This window comes from Eriocheir sinensis, chromosome 69, assembly GCF_024679095.1.
Source record: "Eriocheir sinensis breed Jianghai 21 chromosome 69, ASM2467909v1, whole genome shotgun sequence".
NCBI lineage: Eukaryota > Metazoa > Arthropoda > Malacostraca > Decapoda > Varunidae > Eriocheir > Eriocheir sinensis.
The window spans coordinates 330,877-340,271 of NC_066577.1; the positions used below are offsets into that span (position 1 = coordinate 330,877).

Genomic DNA, 9,395 nt, shown 5'->3' on the forward strand with positions numbered 1-9,395 from the left:
TTGCGCCTCACTAAATAAAACACGAAAAACAGGTTTCCTTGACACAGTTCTCTTAGTCACTCACTGAAAAGATTATCAACACTCTAAATCTTAGACTTGAAACAGAAAACGAATCGGTTGTGAAAGAAAACACTTTCACAGAAGTTCATAAAAGTTACCCTGAAAAAATGTTATGAGAAGAAGAGAACGGAACAGAGAGAGAGAGAGAGAGAGAGAGAGAGAGAGAGAGAGAGAGAGAGAGAGAGAGAGAGAGAGAGAGAGAGAGAGAGAGAGAGAGAGAGAGAGAGAACGGATGAACACACACAGCACAACCGTAGACTGTAACAAAAAACAGTGACTCCGTACAGCACAGGAAGGTTCTCTCAGCCACGTGCAAGTTGGGGGCACACACACACACACACACACACACACACACACACACACACACACACACACACACACACACACACACACACCCTACAGCTGCACGTTGCCCCGGTGTTCGCCTCCGTCACCCTGGGTGTGGCGCAAGTACCCACCAAGGCGAGGACGAGGAAGCAGCGCCAAGGAAGGCAGGAAACAAGTGGACGATAAGGGACAACACGCACAGGAAATAGAGACTGATGAAGAGACAGACAGAAAAACAGAGAAAGAAACAAAAAAACAAATATAAACTGTGTGTGTGTGTGTGTGTGTGTGTGTGTGTGTGTGTGTGTGTGTGTGTGTGTGTGTGTGTGTGTGTGTGCACGGAAGGGTCAATGGACAACAATATCTTCCGAGGAAAGGAAAACTATAGAGAAAACAGCACAGAAAGATGGGGAAGCAGGAGTGTACGGAGAGGTGGGTGCTGCTGCTGCTGCTGCTGAAGAGGACTCGGGTAGTAGTAGTAGTAGTAGTAGTAGTAGTAGTAGTAGTAGTAGTAGTAGTAGTAGTAGTAGTAGTAGTAGTAGTAGTAGTAGTAGTAGTAGTAGTAGTAGTAATGGTAGTAGTAGTAGTAGTAGTAGTAGTAGTAGTAGTTATTGTCAAACCTGAACATTATGACCATGCCGCAGAAACTTTTAGAGGAAGTGGCGTCATTGTGACAAAGGACGGACAACGACACTTAGGTGCAGTGATCGGGACAGAGGTATATAAGAAGGAGTACGTGGGAGACAAAGTAGCTGAATGGGTGAAGGAAATAGAAGCTTTGTCTGCCATTGCCAAGACTGAGCCACACGCTGCCTATTCAGCGTACACCCACGGCATCCAACATCGGTGGACGTTCCTGATGCGCACCATCCCCGGCATCAGTCCACTCCTCCGACCACTGGAAAATGCCGTCAAGAATGTATTCTTGCCGGCGCTGGTGAAATCTCATGCTTTGGGGAGGAGAGGGATATGCTAGCACGTCCCCCAAGACTGGGTGGGATGGGGATCACCAACCCTGAGAAGCTGGCAGATAAGGAGAACCAAAACTCCATCAGCCTTACCAGGTCACTCATCAACAGGATCATCGCTCAGGAGGCAGAGGGCGAGATAGACCAAACAGAAATAAGAGATATTAAAAGACCAATCTCAGAAGAAAGGCAACACGCCCAAAAAGACGAGCTGGACCGTCTTACACACCACCTGTCCACATAAATGGGTAGAAAAATACACACAGCACAGGAGGCAGGCGCCTCTAACTGGCTAACGTCATTACCAATCAGAGCAAAGGGCTTCAGCCTCAACAAACAAGAATTTGTCGACGCCATTGCTCTGAGATATGGCTGGCCGATTGAGGGACTGCCTGATCTCTGTGCATGTGGATCACCAAATGATGTCACCCACACCATGACATGTAAAAAAGGAGGCTTCGTCTGTATTCGACACGATGAAGTGAGGGATCTGACAGCCAGCATGCTTGGGGAGGTATGCCAAGACGTCACTACCGAGCCGGCACTGCTTCCCCTGGACGGCGAACACCTTCGGTACAGGACAGCCAATACCTCACAGGAGGCACGGGTAAGTGCCCGCGGATTCTGGGTGCGCGGACAGCGGGCGTTCATGGACATCCGCATATTCGACCCGATGGCTGCCTGTCACCGTGAGCTGCCCCTGCAAGCCGCCCACCACAGGAATGAGCAGGAGAAGACAAGGGCATACGGTGAAAGAATCCAACATGTGGATCAGGGCAGCTTCACCCCCCTCGTCTTCACCACATCCGGCGGGATGGGTCCTAGGGCCCAATGCTTCTACGCACGCCTCGCGGAGCTAATCTCAGGAAAGAAGCATCAGCCAAGGAGTCACGTTGTCGCCTGGATGAGGTGTCGCCTCTCGTTCTCCCTGCTCAGGTCGGCCATCCTATGTCTCAGGGGCACCAGACACTCTGGCCCAAAAGCCACCAACATCTCCAATATGGACTATGAAGCCACAGTGATGGAGAGTGACATTAGGGTGGGTCGGGAGTGACTTGAGTAGGGAAGGAAAGGGGGATCTAGACGTAATAGATGATAGGTGATTTAGTGTCAGGTAGTATTAGCGATATGGTTGGATGCCACAGTCATTAGCGAACAGAGTTGGGGCTAATGACCTCCAAGCTATGGAGCGCTCCATTATTATGTGTCGGGAAAATAAACATGGGTGGAGGTATCATTTATGTTGCAGTAATAGTAGTAGTAGTAGTAGTAGTAGTAGTAGTAGTAGTAGTAGTAGTAGTAGTTGGTAGGGGTAGGACGTGTGTGTGGGTCGCTCCGTGTTTATATGCTGTTTTTTTCTGGTGCAAACACCTTGAGCCTGTAAAAATAGACTTGGTGATTAAGGAAGTGAATATCGGTGCAGCAAGGAAAGCAGCAAGGAAAGCTCGATGGACGTGTAGGTTCGTGTCTAGTGTTGTGTGATTCAGAAATATCGTAAAACACACGGGTTGGGCATCTTAAGATAGAACGGCGGGTGGCGACCGTCGATGCCCCACCCTGACCTCTGACCGAGCAGTTAATGGGCTGGGACGGAGGGTTGCCAGCGACAAGAGAGGCTCGCCTCACACCTCCCAAACTGGCGGTTCTGTAGCAACGTATATTTAATCTATTACTTGTATTTAGTTCAATTTAGCCTTGAAAGAGAGTGAAAAACCGGTGTTGGCAGTCGACCCGCAGACAACTGCATACGGTGCGGTGGGGCGGTGTTGCTGTTGGTTATGGTCGAATCGGTGTTATCAATATTTTCATTTATATTTCATGTCCACCAGAAAAAAGCAAATATATACTTAGCGTAATGAAATGCTTGATATGGAAACATATGTTAACGTAAAGGAAAGAAACGGAGCCAGCCACAGCGCCTGTGCAGCTTAAATTTTATTATATAAATCAATTAATCATTTCATACACCTTGATATAGGCTACAACGTTTATTTAGTGACACTATTATTATTATTATTATAATTATTATTATTATTTTTTGTCATTGTTACTATTATTAGCGTTGCCATTGTTGTTATTACTATTATAATTAGTATCAGTATAATATTCTTGTCATTATTATTATTCATATTACTTGTGTTCATACTATCAAAACTACTGCCTACATTATTATCGACGTTAGTGTCATTAATATAATTTTAATATTTTGTTTACTTCTGTTCTAATGCAATTACAATTATTATTCTCTCTCTCTCCTTCACACCGACCTCTCCTGTCTCTTCCCCACTCACCCTCTCTTCACACTATACGCCCCTACCCCCGGCCCCCTCGCTCCCCACACCGCACCAACCGCCCCTTGGTTACGCTAACCTCTGTAACCTCGATGCCATGCTGACACTAACAAATCTCTCCACATAGCACTGATAATATCTCCATCCCAACTCTCTCTCTCATCCTTTGAAAAAAATGTGTCAGCCTATTGTATTGATTATAATCCTATCTATATATCTGTCAATGTCGCTAAACTAATAGGAATATTAATATTAGTGTCATTCCACAGTAGATATCACTACTACTTTCAATCATAATCAATAATCAGTCATTATTACTACATGTACTACCAATATTCCTGTTGTCATTAATATCAATATCTATAATTTTATAAATGCTTGACCCTCCAAGCCAAAGAAGATGCTGCGTTTGTACAAAAGAAGATCACAGATGTATAAACTGTGCATGTGTTAAGGAGAAAAGACGCTGTACGAACTGTAAAAGAGCGACAGGTGCCAAAATCCCTGGGCAGGGATCAGAGCAGGAGGATTACGATGAAGCGCGACACCGCGGGGACAATGAGGGCTGCCGGAAGGAGTGAGCGGGGAGGGGTGTCGGAGGAGCTGCTGCACAACCGCCACCTCTATATCCCCTCAACCGATACCACCCTTCCATTGGCACCTCCAATGTTGCCACTACCAACACCACTACCACCACCCCTCATCACTCTTCCTCTTCGACTGGACAGGGCGCGGCGGAGGTCGGGGAAGCTTTGCTTGAAGGGGCTAGCGGAGGGGGAAGCAACGAGGTGGGTGGATGACACATACCTTGAAGTTGTTGGGTGGTCTGCAAGAAATCTTTTTGAACCACCCAGATGTGGAGCCACGACATTTATCATCAAAGAAATTGTCACCCTGTTAAATAACTACATCCAGAACACACCACTGGCGCCCCTATCCCTGAAAATTGTATTCACTCTCCCCCATCTCTTCCTCCAAAAAGCACACCCAAAGACCAAACAAGCCGAAAATATCGAGGCATTAAGAAGACGAGTTGCCTTGTGGCAAACTAACGAGTTAGATGTCCTCCTTGGAGAAGCCAGAGCCATACAGGAGAGGCTCCCCGGACCCCAACAAAACAACACCTCCACAGAAGACAGGGCCCGGAAGTTTGCGGACAAAATGCGACAAGGCAACGTTGCGTCCGCAACACGAGCCTTGTCAGAAAATTCCACACGGGGTGTGTTTCCACTCACCAGGGACACGATCAGTCAACTCAAGGAAAAACATCCTCCACCGAGTGACCTGAAGGGACTGAGACTGGCAGGATGTCACCAACCACCGAATCCAGTTATATACGAAAGGATAACAGGAGAGATGGTGTGGAAGAAGGCCCTCCAGACTCGTGGCAGCGCGGGGCCCTCAGGACTTGATGCACGGGGATGGCGAAGCTTGCTGAGCAGCGCCAACTTTGGCAATGCAGCTGGCGACTTGCGGAACACCATTGCAGCACTGGCAAGAAAACTCGCCTCCTCCAGCTGCCACTATGTGGACGCCCTGACGGCATGCCGCCTCATTCCCCTGGACAAGAGGCCGGGATGCAGGCCTATAGGAGTCGGAGAAGTCCTGCGGCGCATCGTAGGCAAATGCATCATGGCTGTCGTCAAAGAAGATGTGAGAATGGCAGCAGGGAACCTCCAAGTTTGTGCGGGGCAGCAGGCAGGAGGAGAAGCAGCAGTCCATGCCATGCGGGAGATATTCGACCACGTGGAGTGCGAAGCAGTGCTTCTTGTTGACGCCAAAAATGCCTTCAACACAATAAATAGAAAGACTATGATACATAACAGTAAAACCAAGTGCCCTAGCTTAGCTATGTATGTCGAAAATACCTATACATACCCGACTGACTTATACATAAATAGCCACAGTGGAAAGGTGAAAGTGTTAAAATCATCTGAGGGAACAACACAAGGTGACCCAATAGCCATGGCTATGTACGCCCTGGGCCTATCAGTCCTCCAAAATGAAATCGCGTTCGCAGAAACACGGGTGAAACAGGTGGCTTATGCGGATGACCTCTCAGGTGCTGGTAAAATCTCAGACTTAAAAGGGTGGTGGGACACTGTGAACACCGCCGGCCCTGAGATAGGATACATCCCTAACGCCACCAAGTCTGTCCTTATTGTCAAACCTGAACATTATGACCATGCCGCAGAAACTTTTAGAGGAAGTGGCGTCATTGTGACAAAGGACGGACAAAGACACTTAGGTGCAGTGATCGGGACAGAGGTATATAAGAAGGAGTACGTGGGAGACAAAGTAGCTGAATGGGTGAAGGAAATAGAAGCTTTGTCTGCCATTGCCAAGACTGAGCCACACGCTGCCTATTCAGCGTACACCCACGGCATCCAACATCGGTGGACGTTCCTGATGCGCACCATCCCCGGCATCAGTCCACTCCTCCGACCACTGGAAAATGCCGTCAAGAATGTATTCTTGCCGGCGCTAGTGAAATCTCATGCTTTGGGGGAGGAAGAGAGGGATATGCTAGCACTTCCCCCAAGACTGGGTGGGATGGGGATCACCAACCCTGAGAAGCTGGCAGATAAGGAGAACCAAAACTCCATCAGCCTTACCAGGTCACTCATCAACAGGATCATCGCTCAGGAGGCAGAGGGCGAGATAGACCAAACAGAAATAAGAGATATTAAAAGAAAAATCTCAGAAGAAAGGCAACAGGCCCAAAAAGACGAGCTGGACCGTCTTACACACCACCTGTCCACATAAATGGGTAGAAAAATACACACAGCACAGGAGGCAGGCGCCTCTAACTGGCTAACGTCATTACCAATCAGAGCAAAGGGCTTCAGCCTCAACAAACAAGAATTTGTCGACGCCATTGCTCTGAGATATGGCTGGCCGATTGAGGGACTGCCTGATCTCTGTGCATGTGGATCACCAAATGATGTCACCCACACCATGACATGTAAAAAAGGAGGCTTCGTCTGTATTCGACACGATGAAGTGAGGGATCTGACAGCCAGCATGCTCGGGGAGGTATGCCAAGACGTCACTACCGAGCCGGCACTGCTTCCCCTGGACGGCGAACACCTTCGGTACAGGACAGCCAATACCTCACAGGAGGCACGGGTTGATGTAAGTGCCTGCGGATTCTGGGTGCGCGGACAGCGGGCGTTCATGGACATCCGCATATTCGACCCGATGGCTGCCTGTCACCGTGAGCTGCCCCTGCAAGCCGCCCACCACAGGAACGAGCAGGAGAAGACAAGGGCATACGGTGAAAGAATCCAACATGTGGATCAGGGCAGCTTCACCCCCCTCGTCTTCACCACATCCGGCGGGATGGGTCCCAGGGCCCAATGCTTCTACACACGCCTCGCGGAACTAATCTCAGAAAAGAAGCAACAGCCAAGGAGCCACGTTGTCGCCTGGATGAGGTGTCGCCTCTCGTTCTCCCTGCTCAGGTCGGCCATCCTATGTCTCAGGGGCACCAGACACTCTGGCCCAAAAGCCACCACCATCTCCAATATGGACTATGAAGCCACAGTGGTGGAGAGTGACATTAGGGTGGGTCGGGAGTGACTTGAGTAGGGAAGGAAAGGGGGATCTAGACGTAATAGATGATAGGTGATTTAGTGTCAGGTAGTATTAGTGATATGGTTGGATGCCACAGTCATTAGCGAACAGAGAAGCGAAAGCTATGGAGCCCTCCATGATTATGTGTCGGGAAATTAAACATGGGTGGAGGTATCATTTATGTAGTAGTAGTAGTAGTAGTAGTAGTAGTAGTAGTAGTAGTAATAGTAGTAGTAGTAGTAGTAGTAGTAGTAGTAGTAGTAGTAGTAGTAGTAGTAGTAGTAGTAGTAGTAGTAGTAGTAGTAGTAGTAGTAGTAGTAGTAGTAGTAGTAGTAGTAGTAGTAGTAGTAGTAGTAGTAGTAGTAGTAGTAGTAGTAGTAGTAGTAGTAGTAGTAGTAGTAGTAGTAGTAGTAGTAGTAGTAGTAGTAGTAGTAGTAGTAGTAGTAGTAGTAGTAGTAGTAGTAGTAGTAGCAGTAGTAGTAGTAGTAGTAGTAGTAGTAGTAGTAGTAGTAGTAGTAGTAGTAGTAGTAGTAGTAGTAGTAGTAGTAGTAGACTAGGCCAGCCCTGTAAACTGTAAGAGAGGTGGAGATTGTCGAAACCCAAACAATCAACGGCAGGATGTGGAAAATGGGGAGCAACCACAAGTGGTGCTGGGTGGACAGGCCAATGAAGGCGCTGGAGATGATCAGGTGGAGGGGGGTGCAGGTGGCGAGAGACAAGGGCAAGGTGACCAGGGTGAGGACGCCTCGCGCGAGCTCCGCTTCTGGCAGAGGTGGACACTGAGGAGACAGAGGAGTGGTGCGAGACGCTTACAATCATGTGGTAACGTTTTCTTCCAATAACGTATTTGAGGCCCTGAGATGTAACGCCACCAAAACCTTGATAGAGGAGAAAACCTACCTCATTAGAGCGTACAACAACTCCACGCAAATCGCCCCTACGCTTTAAAGATTCTGGCCATACTACCGCACCTCATTATGCCAACGGACTCACAAAAGTCGAAACAATCTGAGGACGTGAAGGCGGTACAAAGAAGAATGGAGCTGTGGAGGAAAGGGACGTCCGGAAGCTACTTGACGAGGCTAAACACTGCAGGAGAGACTAGGCAGACGTAACAGTCGCAAGAAGGACAGTAACGACAGGGCTAGAAACTTTGCTGACAAGATGAGACAAGGCAAAGTGGCCATGGCAACTAGATCACTGTCAATAGAAGATGAGGCGGGAGTCCTTCCCATGACGGAAGAGACACGCCAGATCCTCAAGGACAAGCATCCAGATGCTAGACCTGCACACCCAGAAATGAAGATCCTTGGAGACTACACCCCACCGCATCGAGTTGTCTTCGACCATATTAGCGGTGACGTGATCTGGAAGCACGCCCTTCACACGCAGGGAGCGGCTGGACCATCAGGCCTGGATGCCAAGGGGTGGAAACACCTCCTCAGTAAGAACATCTTTGGGAATCCAGCTGTGGATCTTCGCGACGCAATAGCCGCCCTAGCAAGAAAATTGGCGTCAGAGAATTGCCAACACCTCGAGCCTTTGATGGCCTGCCGGCTCATCCCGCTGGATAAAAAACCAGGCTGTCGCCCCATCGGGATAGGGGAGGTGCTCAGGAGGATCATAGGCAAGGCTGTCATGGAGGTGGTGAAGGACGACGTGAGGAAGGCGGTGGGAAACCTCCAAGTGTGTGCGGGTCAGCAGGCTGGATGTGAAGCGGCCATTCACGCTGTCAGGAGAATGTTCGAAGACCCAGAATGCGAGGCGGTGCTGATGGTGGACGCTGCAAATGCGTTCAACAACATCAATAGGGAAACAGCACTGCACAACATCAAAATCAAGTGCCCTATATTCGCCCAATATATTGAAAATACATACAAGGAACCTGCCAGACTGTTCATCAGCAGTCATAATGACCAACGACTTGGAGACCCGGTGGCCATACAATCCTCAGAGGGCACCACCCAGGGGGACCACGCGGCCCTCGCAATGTTTGCCCTGGGAATGATGAAGCAGGACATCATCCGCCATGAAAACACCAACGTCAAACAGGTGGCGTATGCGGATGACCTCACCGGGGTAGGAAAGTCTGCAGACCTCAGGAAATGGTGGGACCTCGTCAATGAACATGGCCCTAAAATAGGGTACCATCCCAACGCCACGAAGTCTGTGG

General features: G+C 48.9%; 1 long non-coding RNA gene across 1 annotated transcript; it reads left to right on the forward strand.

Annotated features, from left to right (window-relative positions):
- Positions 1–1,559: 1,559 nt before the first annotated feature.
- On the forward strand, positions 1,560–7,143 carry LOC126988352 (uncharacterized). The gene is made up of 2 exons (XR_007741833.1): positions 1,560–1,869; positions 6,683–7,143. It is a non-coding gene; the product is annotated as an uncharacterized LOC126988352 (long non-coding RNA).
- The last annotated feature ends 2,252 nt before the right edge of the window (positions 7,144–9,395 follow it).